General features: G+C 29.1%; 1 long non-coding RNA gene across 3 annotated transcripts; it reads right to left on the bottom strand.

Annotated features, from left to right (window-relative positions):
* Positions 1-207: 207 nt before the first annotated feature.
* On the bottom strand, positions 208-15,936 carry LOC111031799. 3 transcript variants are annotated; one of them, XR_002604241.1, is made up of 6 exons: positions 15,667-15,936; positions 14,460-14,581; positions 6,057-6,255; positions 3,784-3,926; positions 1,611-1,762; positions 208-572 (listed from the first exon to the last, which is right to left on the bottom strand). It is a non-coding gene; the product is annotated as an uncharacterized LOC111031799 (long non-coding RNA). The 3 variants fall into 3 exon arrangements; XR_002604239.1 differs by lacking the exon at positions 3,784-3,926 and having other exon boundaries at positions 15,667-15,934; XR_002604240.1 differs by lacking the exons at positions 3,784-3,926; positions 14,460-14,581 and having other exon boundaries at positions 15,667-15,932.
* Between the last annotated feature and the right edge of the window lie 171 nt (positions 15,937-16,107).

Genomic DNA, 16,107 nt, shown 5'->3' with positions numbered 1-16,107 from the left:
AATAGTAGTATAAATAAAATCTTAAAATTAATATTGTATTATTTACATTAATCCTCAAAGGGGCAGCGCAAAAAATTATAAATTATAATATTGAGATCAATTACGACCATAATAAATTAGGAAACATTACCACTAACACATACATTTAAAAAAGATATCATACAAATCTATTTTTAAAACGGAAAGAAAACATTAAAAAGAGTTATCTATAGGTCCATTGAGTACAATTTTTTTTTTTTTATTATTTATTAAATCTAAAACATTATTCGAGTAATTGATTATTTGACCATGAGTTTGACATGATTGCATCATTAAATATAATTTTTGTGACCCAGTTATGGTCAAATGAAATGTTTCATCGACTGATTGTTATAAGCATAATGTGTTCTAGTTAGGTAAGAAAATTATAACCTAGACACCTTTTCTTCTGGTTGTTTGACAGAGTCAATAACTGAGTTTAGTTGAGATTTTGATAAGTCTTGATAAGCGGTTTCTTCATAATATGTAAATAATTCTAAGTTGCAACAGCGTAAGTCTTTATGTAATAATCTTTCCAATATTTATTTTCCAATCTGAAAAAATAAAATTAATAATATTATTAAACATAAAATTTGATAATTTCTATATAATTGTTGTAGCTTTAATTAATTAGTCATTAAATAGTAAAAAGTTAAATTGTTCTAACATTTAGATACAATAATCTAAATTCTATTCACAGTACACTCTTAATTTGAATTTGGTTACTTCAATGTTTAATCTCATGTTTATTCATAATATTTAATTAAATTCAATATAAAGATATTGTTATAATTATAATTTAATTTGTTTATTTTAAATTAAAACTGAATTGATTTATTTACATAGTTGATTCTAAATAAAATGTTATTAACATAAATATAAAAGACCTTAGGCTGGTTCTCACCATCTCGGGTTAAGGTTAACAGACACTTAACCTAACCAATGGAATTTTGCAAGTAATAAAATCTGTTATCAGTCAGTTAGTGTTAACCGACACTTAACTGGACATTGTGTTTGGAACAGGAAATTAATTTTGAAATAGATTATATTAGTCAATCAATTAATCAACTTGATTATTTTATCATTTATCAAAAAAATATTGATTTTCAACTAGAAACATTTTAATTTGAAACACTTTTATAGGGTTAATGGGATGCTATATTCAAAACCAGTACAGTTCTAGTTATATTCTAAATTAGTACAGTTATGGTCAAACCAAGACGTATAAAAACTCTATCTATAAATGGTATTTTGGAAACGTCAATTTTATAAATTCACAAGTAGTTTTTAAGATTAATGTAAATAATCTGAAATTAAATTTATGTTTGAAACATATTTTTAAAGTGTTCTAAATTATTTTATTAGTATTAATTTTCAGACAGATATAATTTAGCTGATAAAATACAAAAAAAATAATTGAAACACAATTATTTTTCAATGTAAAATTTCACCTAATATAGAATTAGATTTAATTAAAAATTATTGTTTAAGTACTCACTAAAAAAATTGTAATAAAAAAGTTTAACGGTTATAAAATGAGTTTTTATTTTAAGACTTTAAAGTAGGTATTATTATTTTTATTTTTTACTTACACAACATGATTTCAACCGTTTTTAATCTTGTTGACAATTTTTACTAATTATTATTTTTTAATAATAATAATCAAGTTTTGAAATTTCAACATAATAAAGTATTTATATTTCTTCCAGTTGAATAGATTTATTTTACCTTGAATATCTTCCTCCTGAAAATAAGTCATAAACATATGATTATATTTTATTCTTATGATAATATGGTACTAGATATAACTGATATTAAGTTTATTAAATTATAAAATAAAATAAGTTCACAAAAACTGTTTTAACTACCAACGATTTTAACACAAGAATTTGAGGAACTTGTTTGTGCTGTAAAGTTGGTTTGAATAGTCACAATATTGGATGTGTTAAATTTGTTTACTAAAAAATATTTATACAATTAGAAGTATGTATTTTCTTAATGTTGTAGGTCTAAGGTTAACTAATTTTTAATAAAAATATTTAAATAACACATCTATGCAATAAACAATATAAGAAAGTTCAAGTACAAATAACTTGAGAAGTCTTAAAAAATTTCCAACATTTAATTGTGACAGAAAGTAAGAGGGATGATGGTATTGAAATTGTATACCATTATTGTATTACCTATACCGTTTTACTGGTACTTACCAGGATACAGTAAGACCAAAACATACCAATATACCGTGCTATTAATATTATACAGGGTATAACAGGAAGACCAGAGAAATAAAATAACTTTGTTCAGATTGATAATTTTTAAAACTGAAAAAATAAAATTTTAAATTTGATGCTAATGTAACAAATAGGGAAAACGACCTAACGATCGTGTTTAACTATTTGGCCGTCCCTTCTACAAAGTATAGAATAAAAAATCTAACTGAATTTTATAATTAAAATAAAGCCATAAAGGTATACAGTATTCCACATTAGGCTTACAAATTAAATAACTCAAATATATCAGTTAAAAAAGAAACTACACAAAAAATACTTGAAAGATATCCTTGATATGTACCGAAATAATAATATGTTCTACACTAATGGTTAGAAAACCAAAAATAGGGTTAGTATTGCAAGAATACACTCAAAATATATTAAAAATAAATATAGATTGCTAAAATAATACTACATATACACAGCCGAGGAAATTCCTAAAAAAGGAGGGTCACTGGCCGTCCATACCTAACAAATAAATTAATGATGAACAATATTTTAAATTGGGGTTAAACTTTAAAAATACACAAAGTTGCCCCCCTCCTACCTATATTAATATTGAAATTTTTAAGATATTTTAAAATGTGGGTATGTGAAAAATAATAAATTAAAAATGATCATATCTAGCTTGAAAATTAATATATCCAAAAAATCACTTAAACTTATAATGTTCTTATCTAAAAGTTTAAGCATAGGTTAATTCACTCTAATATTAAAACTAACAGCACATTATTGAAACTAGTAGAGAAAAAATGTTTTCTATGTTGTAAGTATAACAACAGATGCATGAGTAGCGTCCTCTTAAACATTTTTTATTTATTTATCTATTGGCAAATTAAAGCGCCTCAAAGTTACATCTTTTTTTATGGTGATGTAAGAGAATTGATAAAAAAAACACTAGTAGTTTAAAGCAGCGGTTCCCAAACTTTTACGACCACGGCACCCTTAAAAAATTGTTTGTGTTTCAAGGAACCCTAATGTCTAATCCAACTCAACTACAATTTTTGTGAATGAAAAAAGGAAAATCAATTCCTTAAACTCTCAAGTCTAAATAATATTTTAATGATACTGTTAATGACTTTTCATTATTAAACTTAGTTTCAAAAAAAATTTTCAATCAAAAATTTTTTAAACAACAAACATTAAATAAACATAATTTTCTCAATAATCTCATACATCTAACGGAACCCTTGACATTGTCCCACGGAACCTTAAGGTTCTGCGGAACACACTTTGGGAAACGCTGGTTTAAAGCTTTCTTTTTTGATTGAATTTTGAAATTCTGTATTTTACAAACAGATTATTTAAAATGATAAGTATAAATGTTAAATTAATTAGGTATAAAAATGGTTTTACAACTAATTATGAAAAAGTAACCTGTGAGGTATGTTTTTCTAATTTTGAATATAAACAATGAAAACCCCTTATTTTGTTACAAGAACTACAATTTTATGTACCATAATACAATATTAATATTAATTATATTAAATTGTACCTGGAAATCTTGAACTTTAGTCTAATTAGTAATAAATTATACTGCTGAAACTCTCATCATGAAAAAATATTTTATAATTTTCAGTGCGTTAGGTTGCCTTATTTTTCTATGAAATTTATCGATTTGAAGAAATTGTTATTCAGCTGTAAAAACCACATTAGAAAAATATTAATAATATTCTTGCAATTGAGAGGAGAACAACCATTATTAAAGCGGACTGACGGACAATCAGGTTGCCTAAATGACACGGTGTCATAGGCACTGACATAATTGTTACAAAATTCAAAAAATAGTCAACATATACAATATAAAGCATAATATAAAATATGAAGCAATCTTACAATAAAATTATTTAATACTATTTTTTTAATATAACTGTCTAATTGAATAATAAAAGAAAAGAAATATGATAATTTGTATACTTTGATGAAATACTAGGAATATAAAAAGCATTTTTTTTTTTATTGGTCTTAAGCATCAGCAACTATGGCCTTTTGTAATATTCAGGAGAGTTAGGTTTGGTTGAGAAACACTATGAGTATATGAGGCAAGGATTCACCGCTAAAAATCCGGGGGTCACCCATCTGGAAGCTAGCAATGCTGGACAATGCTTGACCAGAAAAATAGCATTTATTATTTGATTTGTTCATATTTTTATATCCTGAATTTGTAAAAGAAAAAGGCATTGGTAAAGTCTGTGTTCATTTAAATCCTTACTTTTTTTTTTAAACATTTATTTTACATTATTTAAAAAAAATATTTCTAGTTAAAAATCTACTGGGCTGTTAGATTTCACTGCACCTATCTGATAGACAAAATATTACATATTAAAGAATATAAGGTACTTTGTTACTATATGAAACTACGGATATTTACGCGACTATCATTCAAGACTTCCGTCGTCGCGACTATCACTATATCTTAGCGATAACTGGAAATAAAACCTTAACAATTATTCCTGGTACCCATTTTTATAATTTTACATAATTCCCACACATAACTTTATTATTCATAAACTTACTTGCCTCGGTAATTTATTTTTTGTATTTTCTAAATTTGTATCATATTTGTTCATGGCAAAAGTATGTAACCTACCAATGTAGTAAATAGTCATCTACCTAAATGTAGTTCTCCTAGATTTACTCCTTTTGCCCAATGTTTAGAACTATTATAAGATAGATTTAACTTAAAAATACTTGTTTAGAAATCTAAATTTCAAGAACATGTCTTTAAATAATTTTTAATTGCATGAACTGCAAGTTTTTAGCGGCACCATTAAATATTAGAAGAAAGGCTGTTAGGTGTAATCTAATATGAAACACTCCATTGTTTTATAAAAAAAATTCAAAATCTACAATAAATAATGATTGACAATTGTCAGTAACTAGTAATACATAATAAAAAAATTCAAGAAGCACTAAATATGATTTGTAAATATAAAATATAAAAATTAGGTAGTCTGTGATAAATAGGAGAGTGTGCAAATTTCGGTAGCCTTAGATAACAGGATTGTGATGTTAACCAAACTGGGTAGTCTTGTGTAACAGGCATGTACACAAATACATTCAATAATACATTCTTCTAATACAAATACAATTGAATTTGGATAGAACTTAAGTTTCATAACTCTTACTTAAGTTGAAATGTAAACTAGTCTGTTATTTTGTTGAACTTGAGATTTGACTCTTTCAGTCTCTAAGATTTTAATTACAAAAAAAAGTAGGATGGTCAGTAATATAATAAAGGTGGCCCCGCTATATCTTAGCTACGTATTTGCACAAAAATGTAGGTATGTATATACATTTGTGTTGAAAAATGATTATTATTTTTCATAGTTGATATCATAGTTCCTGTTCCTGCAGTCATTAGCTTAAACCTGGTGTTGGTGTCTTCCTAGGTTGAGTATTCACCAAAAATGAAAATCTATTACTACCATTAACACAATTTTTTTGTGAAATAAAAAAATTCCAGAGTATTTCAGTGTATTGCATACCTATTGCCTTATCAAAAAATATATCAGAATGGCCTCAATAAGAATAGCATATTATTTGTGCTATAATGCTGTTGTAAAAATCCGATATAAGTTTGCCATTTATTAAAAAAAAATGTTAACTTCGGAGTAGAGTAGAATTGAAAAAAATGAAAGACACAACAAGTCAATACTGAAGTACATTGCCTGGATATACTAATACTAGGTTGATAGTAGGGAATTAGAGATATCTACTGCTAGTTATACATTAAGCATCAAATTACATTAATAGATCATATATTACCTTTGAATGTTTTGTTCCTTGAATCTGTGAATTTTATCGCCAACTTTGTTTGTTTATTCAAATAAGTCACGTATCTCGATGAAACAAAATAATTCTAAATTGACCCATTATAGTATACTGACATATTGTGAAAATTGATCAAAGACTGATCTTGTAATAGTCATAAATCATAATACACAAATCAGCAGTTTAGGTTTTTCTGTAAAAAAAAAATGATAGAGCAAAACATCAGTAAATTAAATTTAAAAAAGCATAAAAAAATAAACGTTTAGGAACATAAGCAATAATAATTATTATAGGTACAGTGTAAAAAATTTAGTGGTGTGCTAAAAAAATCGATTTTTTAAACAATTTTACTTTTAATCGATCTTAGATAGACTGATCTTTTCGCAATATCGATTCTATTTTGGTTATAATCAATGACTTTTTCCTGAGCAATAGAGCACAGAAAAACAACACCTTCTCTTAATTAAAAAAAAACTATACACCTCATTTTTGGGTTTTTTTGTTGGACTCCAAACCACATATTATTGGGTATATCGTGAATTAGTTTTTTGGTAACCAATCTACTTGATTTTTTTCATTTCGATTTAAATTGATTCGCATTTAAGAATTGCCCTTCATTATGTAAAACTAAATTAATTCGATAAATCCGAGTCTACAATATCTGGCCCATGATGCTTTTTCTTTAATGTTCGTGCTCTGGACAATGAGATTCAGCATTCATTTACTGTGAGGAGGGGGTATAAATCTCGAATTAAGATAATAATTGTACTGGATACAAGTGAGGCACGTTATCAGGTAAAAAATGTAACTGAAAAGTGTTAAGACGATCAGCTATCACTTAGATAATACAAACTGGATAGAACAATTATAGCTTTAGCGTATATCACGCGTAGCAGACCGGTTCGGCCCCAGTGTATTTATTACGCATGCGCCAAAAATGAAATGGGTAGAGTAGAACGGGATGTGCATTATTTAAAACTACAAAGGTAGCGGTAATGGAATTGTGTATATATTTTGCGCATGCGCAGAGGCGACGTCGGGGCTCAGTTCCCATTCTTCAAGATTTTAAATAATAGCTCTATCCAGTGTGTATAAGCCACATTTGAAGATATACAGGTTGTAAATATCGTCCTATAATAAACAGCTTTCCAATTGTCTTACAAAGTAACTATTTAAAAGAGGTGGAAAAAAACCACTAGCGCTTTTGGTCGACACAACGATATGCGTCAACATTTAGAACTAATTTTATACCTATAAATCTATTAGCAGTTCATTGTGATACTGCCGCTCGGAGCGCTACCGGTTATTTTTTCATTAGTCAGTTCATAGCCGCCTTATCAGCTGATGCCGACGGACAAAGAGTACATTATCTTTAATCGTGGGCAGAATCGAGGAGCCCGCTAACATAAACATAGACAAGAGCCCACAGGAAGACGTATAATTTTATATTAGAAAGTATAATATAGGTAAGCACATCATCTTGTATAATATTATAATATAAGAATAAATAGCGGCGTATTTGAGGGACCTTGGTTTGATATTTATGTACATACCTATCCATGATAAATGGTGCTTATCTATAACAATAAAATTGATAAATCAGCATCAAATAAAGTAAAAACTACTGTTAAAAAAAATCAAGAAGCTGTGGTATCTTTCTGTTTTAAGAGTTGAATTTATAAAAAAATAACCGTCCCTTAGCCGAACTTCAGATACGCAACTGAGCAACAAATCGAATTTCAAACGATACCACTCATCGTATTACCACACAAATCATATTTTTCAAGATGCATAGTATAAATTACATACAGACGAGTAGAAAAAGTAGTGTACCTACAACAGTGAATTTAAGAAGCAAGCGTTTCGAAAAGTTCCTCCAGCCTTCCACAGTTAAAATTTGTTTTTAAATGCAAAACGATTTACTATTTATTATGTGTACATATCCAATGCATAACCAAAATTTTATTTTCACTTAACGTAGTCGAGTTTTATCATCGAACAAACAACACGTACGTTCCCCTGTGTGTGTCAAATTTTGCGCAGTGATTATTAAATATCTCAAACAAAAAAAAATGTTTTTGCTTACAGCACAAGATTGTCGTGTGTTATTTAAGTCATAGTGAATGGCGGCTAAAATTGTCATACAGCAATGGATTCGTCGGCAATGCTAAGACAGCGTCAACACAAATTGTAGTTGATCAAGAAATTATTCTGGTACGCATACAAAATGATAACGAATCATTATACAGACTTGTGACCGAAATACAAGCGGGTAATGCATAACTACACAGACAATTATACTGGAATTCAAGTGAGTAATATTAATAATACTATTTTAAATGAAAATGTATAAAATACAGATGTCCATGAATAAAAGCGGACCATACCTCAGAAGTTGGTAATTTGGTATCAAAGAAGTAGATAATAATATCACCACACTTCCTTAAATATATAAGCCACCACCAATTACAGCATGTAATGTTAACGATGTACACAACTTTGTTATTAATTTAACTCGAGAAGAAGCCTTCGATTATGAACAGTAACTCAAAATGTTCGCTGACGACGTATAAATCTTGATAGAGGAAGAACATCAGTTAAGACAGAAATTAAAAGTTCTTGAAAATAACAAAATTGAGTTTTATAAATATCAGTTAAAAGTCGTACGTGGATCGCACCCAGGTACTGAAAACATTGTTGGTAACATTATTTCAGTCGAAAATATTTCATCCCACAGTATTTGAGCCGAAAAAAATTTTATCAGAACCATATTAATCCGAACCGTATTTCAACCGACAAATATTTTGACAGACCGTATTTTAACCAACTTGAGGTTTTGTTGTATAGCAAGTCAAGGGATATCTTCGTTTTTTTTTTTGTCCGAACGCAGCGCAGCGAGCGAGTGGCCACCATAGACAATAGAAGAACGGGTAGGCCGAGTGATAAGCACTTGCCCGAATGATAAGTGGTTATACGGTGGTAACCCTGTGACCAACTTCAGGTGGTGTTACGTAGCAAGTCGAGGGATATTTTCGTTTTTTTTTGTCCGAGCGCAGAGCAGCGAGCAAGTGGCCATGTGGGCATCACCGTAAGTAATTTCAAGTTTAGAGTCACGGATGGCTCGTTGGTATAGGATGGTGTAAGTCATAATATAAACTTCCTTATCATTTTTCGGACAACTGCACCTCCCTACTCGGATAAGCCATACAACCTAACCGGGCGAGAAATAATTGAAAAATTATTTAAGGTTATATGGTGCTTAACCATAGATAATAAATATTGATAATTTTTTTGATAGTAACTAAAACGGTTTATTATGTTGTGGTGAGTGTGTACAGTCTTTCATGCTCAACATTAGTACATTAATTTTACATTATAAATATGAAATAACTCATTTGAAAAAATTGAATTTACTACGATTTCAAACATTTTTGTGACATAACCTTAAAAAGGCACATTATTATCCGTGTCTCTTATCGCTCTCCTCCCCAAAGAAGACAGCGGCACGTTGTGGAGTATATGTCCTAGCCATTTTTGTTCTATCTATGGTAATCATTCGGCCATCACTGTAAATAATTTACGATGTTTTTACACGTTGGCGACACTGCTGGACCACTGATAATATCTATAACCGTGGTTACCACAGTAATATTACCATGCGCATTAACCGTTCGGCTGAACTACGGATTGGATTAAATATTTTTCGGCTAAAATACGGTTCCGATCAAATATTTATTGGCTTAAATACTGTCGGATGAAATATTTTTGACTGAAATAATGTCGGCGCCAATATTTTCGGATTTTTTATAGCCCCCTCTTTTTATCATTTTTGTTCTGTTTTTTTAATTTGAATGTTTGAGATATCATATGTAGAAAACCCTTTGTCAGCTAGGTCTCTTTTAATTTCGTCTATTTCAGTTTCTGAGTGCGATTCACGTACGGCTTTCAACTGATATCAATAAAACTCAATTTTGTTATTTTCAAGAACTTTTAATTTCCGTCTAAACTGATGTTCTTCCTCTGTCAAGATTTATGTCGTTAGCGAACGTTTTGAGTTACTGTTTGTAATCGACGGCTTCTTTTCAAGTTAAATTAATAACAAAGTTTTGTACAGCGTCAACACCACATGCTGTAATTGGTGATGGCATATCTATTTGAGGAAGTGTGTATTATCTATTTCTTTGATACGTTTTTTCGGTGGGCTTGAACTAACTTCTGAGGTATGGTCCGTTTTTATTTATGTACATTTGTGTTTTATACATTTTCATTTAAAATAGTATTACTAATATTACTCGCTTGAATGTCTAGTATAATTGTCTGTGTAGTTGTGCATTACCCGCTTTTAATTCTATCACAAGTTTGTGTAATGTTTCATTTACCATTTACGTTTTAAGCGCTCCCGAAAAAAATAGCAAAAAGGAGTGTATAAAATTACCTTTATTTTTCGTGGACTCCGCGATCCACAAGGTAATCAGAAAGTTATTTACAACTTAAATACTCCATGTCAGAGGTTCCCAAACTGTGGGTCGGGTTATATTGTTAAATAATATATTTTTTAGACATGTGTTTTTGTTGATGTTTAAATTTAGTTTTATCATAAATCGTTATATGCGTTTGTGAAAATTACGAATTTACTGCTACCATGCCAAAACAACGTAATTACTAATTATTGAAAAGATAGCAATTTATTGCTATAATACATTCTTTGATAAAAAAATAAAATCTTTTTCAATTTATAAAATGATTTCTTTTTGTTTAAAAAAAAAGGTCATTGATATTAAATGTGGGCCTTCAAAATTTAGATAATTTCCAAAATGAGTCACATCATAAAAATCTTAGGATCTCTGGTCTATGTTATCATAAAATTAAAATAGAACCTCCAATAAAGAAAAAAATATGTCACAGTCTAAAAACTGTCAGTATTTTTACTCAAAATTACTGCTACAAAAATCCGTGCGTAAGGTAAATGCGAAAAGCATAAAACAGAAGACGGGAACTCTAACTGCCACAAGCTGAAAAAATTAAAATCTAAATGTGAGATTTGTGTTTAAGGGTAGCTGAGGGTTGCTCTGCTTACAAAAAAGAAAAGAAAGAGCACATTCGCCACACCCAAGAAATATTTCTGCAGTTTACGCTTTTAACAAAAACCGGCGACACTGTCACAGTAATTATATCTTATAGCCTCCCAACATTAACACAATTCCCCAAACGTCCAAACAGCAACAACAGTCTAATAAAATCGACTTCATATTAATAGATATCTTATCTGCTGTAACTTACATAACAATATCGCTAGAAAGTGTCACATCTAGACAGTAGACTGCATAGGTTAGATGTTAATCAATCTAAGTCTAACTACAAAAACCAAAAGAAAAAGTTATGAATGGCACACCTTCGATCGTACTATAGAATTCTAAGAGCCTAGTACCTACAGCGTAAACCAAGGCTCGTTGACTTCTTGCACAAAGAAAGAATTGATGTTGCTCTTGTATCAGAAGTACATTTTACACCCAAGATTGTCCAAAAAATTAAAGTATCCATACCACTGTCCATCCTAGCGGTAAAGCTCTAGGAGATACTGCGGTCATCATAAAAGGGTCTAATAAAAATTTCGAGTTTGACAAACACTCTTATTATGATCAGTTCGCGGTGGCTCACTGTTAAATGTCCTGAGTCCGGTGCGTGAGTCACGGGTTCAAATCCCGTACCGTAAGTATTTCTTTCATTTAATTCTCGATATCTCTCTTAAGACCGGCCACAACACATATGGCCACGTCAACACTTGGGCACGCAACGAGCAAAATAAAACCGAAGTATGCGTCCGACACCTTGCGAGTATATTTAAACAATGATATGATGCAATGTCAAGCACTAGACGGAACAAGAACAAAATTCGGCAATTCATACCTCTAGAAGTCAACAATGAAATTTCAAACATCAACCCAAACAAGGCACTGGGTTTCAACAGCACCTGTATACTTAATAAGTTACCAAAGAAAACGGTAGAATCCATACTTACTAGGTCGGCACTATTTTGATATTAGTTTCGTTAACATACACACGCGCCATTAAAAGAGGAACAAAAGAAAGATTTATCTATGAAATAGTAGAGACCACGCCAAACAAAATTCCAACGATACAATATACATCATATTAGATAACCTAAATGCAAAATTGGTAAAGAAACCACCTTTAAACCAGCAAAATGAAGTCATAGCCAAGTAATGACAATGAATTAAGACTAATCGATCAATACAAAAAAACAAAAAAATCACTGAATCAGAGGCTACTCCGAGTTGAAAAATAAAGAATAGAATCGAGTCGAGAAATATAAACAATAAAGTACTGTATAAAAGGTGTCAGAAAGAAACAGATAATAATAATATTCTGACGAACAAAAAATGAAAATTTGCACAAAACTTTTGGAAGAAGCAGAACTAGATTACAGATACACGACAATTGTACCAAACGATAAATACATAAATACAACAAGGATAGGGTGTAAAAGACGAGAGAAATTTTTAAGAAAACACTAATAATCGAATACGAAAGATCATGAAGATATGAACAGGATATCACTGCTTGATAAACTTCTCAATTGGGAAAATTTAGTTAAATTTACCAAGGACTGAGACAACAAATGAAAACGTTTGTCTTACACTATCTAAACAAGAAATACAAATACAAATAAAGATTCAAAAATCAAAAATCCTCCAGGCAATGATGGGATTCAGACTGAAATTTTGAAGAAGATAGATAAAAAACAATTTCAAAAATCCATGAGTTCATAGAAATGGTCTGGAAAGAAGAGAAATTTCCAAAAAACTGGAATGTCTAATTAATATGTCGTATGTAAAAAAAATAATTTTCAATGCTGTAAGAAGTAAAGAGGTATTGCTCTAAAAACAGGCACATACTTAAAGTTAGCGAATTGCATACTCGACGCAACAAAATCCCAATATCAGAGGATCCGACTGATCAAATTTTCTGCACTCGCCAATTTGCGGAATTCGATGAAGAACTATATATTCTATTTATTGATTTTGAAAAAAGCTTATGACTCCATACACAGAAAAAGCCCTATCAGTATTTTAATTTCCCAAAACACTGGTGATTTTTATTGAAGCTACACTCATTTATCAAAATCAAAACACCACATAGTCTCAGAAACAGTAAAAATATCTATTGGTCTAAAACAATTCTTTATCATCCTTTCTAATTTAGTTTTAGAGAAAATAATAAGAACTATAAGTGGTCGAAAGAGCTACACTTTAGTACGGCCGGCGAAAAGTGAGCTGCGAGCGTTACGTTCCTAGTGGTGTATTTAATAAGCGTAATCGGCGATTAGTAATTGCAAACAATATTGTTGAAGACCTGATGAATTTGGCCACCCGGAGCATTGGTATCGCGGCCCACTTTTCGCTGGCCGTACTATTGGTCATTTCTCAATACAACAATGATATAATATTACTGGGTAATAATGTAGTAACTGTGAAACAACACTGTAAACGTCTAATAAATATGGCAAATAAAGTTGGTTTAAAGATCAATGATAGCCAAAAATAGTACATGTGGATGAAGAGGGTAAAGAATACCAACAAGGAGAATTTATGGAGGTAGAGGATCATAAGTATGAAAGTGCCACACTTCCAATACCTATGATCGATAGAAGTACCTTTACACCAGAATGTAGGGGGGATGTTTGTCAATGGATTTTATAAAATATTCGCATTTTAAATTAGTGTTCATACAAGGATTTTGAGAATTACGGTAGAAATAAGTATTTTAGTTTGTAAATTGTTGGGTTGCAATTGATTCCACGGGTAGAAGAGGTGCATCAAATAAATATGAGAGTTGAATGTTTGTTTACTTAAATAAGTACTCAAAAACTACTTGACCGATTTTGTGAACATTTCAATTTGTTCTCAGAGATATTTGGAAAGTTTAGAATAGTTTGAACCACGTTTGTTATATACCAAGTATTCCGCCACTGGTTAATTTTCTGGGTCGAATTAAGTCACAAAACAAAGATACACTGACATCGATTAGCCTGTCAACTGAGGTATAGTAAAACCAAGATATACCCAGATAGTGCTATATTTTATATTATTAATTTTTTCAAGGGCTAAGTTGTATTAAACAGCATAAAATGTGAGTTGATTTATCGGAAATTAATAGACAAAAAAACTACTGAACCATTATAGATGAAAATGATGTAGTTATGCAAACGAATACATTTGTAAAAAAAAAAACAAATCTTTGGAGGAATAGCTAGTATATACATTATATATACACATTTAATAAACTTTGTATGTAATGATTTTAACTAAAATGGAAATATGTAGTAAAATGAAATAATCTAGTATACAATTTAATTAAATTTGTTTTTAAACATACTTGTTATAATAATGTTCTCAAATCACAATGTTCAACGAATTTCAATTAAAAACATCAAAATTATATTCTCATTTTCATTCATTAATGATGTGTCAACCACTCGAATATGAATAATTTTTACACTAAAAAATTTAACAATCATTAAAACAAAAATTAATATTATTCATAATTATTATGAAACGTACAAGAATAAAATACTAATACACAACATAATCAATTGTTTCAATAGTATCTTTTGTTTATTTTAAAAGTTTGAGTAAAGTAAAGTAAAGTAAAGTTTTGCCTAAATGAATCATTATTTTATTTATAAAATAGATACTTTCATTTGAATATTAATTTATTTATAAGAATAAAGCAATATTTAATTATATTTTAGTCTTGTGTAAAATCAACATCTATAGAAAAATGGTGGATTTTTTATTTGTTTTTTTACACAATATATTATGATATTCTGTAAATTAAAGCTAACAAAATAAATAAGGAAATTCAATCAATTAATAAATATATATGTATATAGTTGAAAGAAGAATCATCATTAAGAAATCTACATAATTGTACTTAATTTTTGTATCAAAAAAAGTTAAAAGACATCATAAAATGCCATATAACTAACTTCTAGGAAATCTTAACCTTACTCATAAATATGTCAAAAAATGCTATTATACCCCAACAATTCTGAATAATTAATTAATTGTTTTAGTTTTTAATAATTTAGAAAAAAAAAACTCTAATTTATATTTAGTATAAACTATAATATGCATTTTAAAGAATATTAAAAGAGTTTAACAGATAGAATTGATAGTTTTGGACTTCTTCAATCTGGAAAACAATTATTTCCAAAATTTTTTTTTTATAGATTTAGATTATATATTTATTTACTTCTACATAGTTATAGTTTGATGAATTTATACAAGAAGCATGAACAAATCTTAAAATAACATTTTAAATTCAAATTTTGGATTCTAAAACTTCAAAAATCCTAAAATGTTCTAAAAAATTACCTTAAAATTCTTCTTATCTGATTCAAAAATACATGAAACAAATATGTTATAAAACAAGCATTGCATAGCCAGATTTGGAAAATAATGCAAAGTGCATCAATATCGCAACATTACTAATAAACTATAATGACTAAACCTCAACATACATTTTACTCATATAATATATATATATATATATGTATATATAAATAAAAAAATGATCTTACCTAGATAATTTACAGGCAGTTTGTTCGATGCAATGTGGTCAAATTTTAGTCTTACATATTACATTTAAAAACATTCAATCGATTTTTAAACTAATTACGTATGTTTCAAAGAATTTAAAATGATACAAATTTATCTTTGAAAATTGTTTAGGTACCTGATGAAACAAAGTCTTGTTTGAAATTTTAGTAGGTACCAAGTTACAATAGTGACTTAAATCTTATATAATACTTAACAGACTGGTAATATAACTATTTTAACAATTAATTCTAAATTTAGTACTTACTCAGAATTGTAAACATTTTTCATAAGAAAATAAGAGAAAAAAAATTACTTAGTTCATAATATTTGGACTAATTAAATTTCAACATTCAACATTTTTTGCTCCTAATGTTGTGTTTAACTGAATAGATCAACATTAACAGTCAATGTCCACTTTCACT

Source organism: Myzus persicae, unplaced genomic scaffold, assembly GCF_001856785.1.
Source record: "Myzus persicae strain clone G006 unplaced genomic scaffold, MPER_G0061.0, whole genome shotgun sequence".
Taxonomy (NCBI): Eukaryota; Metazoa; Arthropoda; class Insecta; order Hemiptera; family Aphididae; genus Myzus; species Myzus persicae.
Note: the sequence above shows the minus strand (reverse complement) of the source record. Positions and strands in the feature narration are given on the sequence as shown.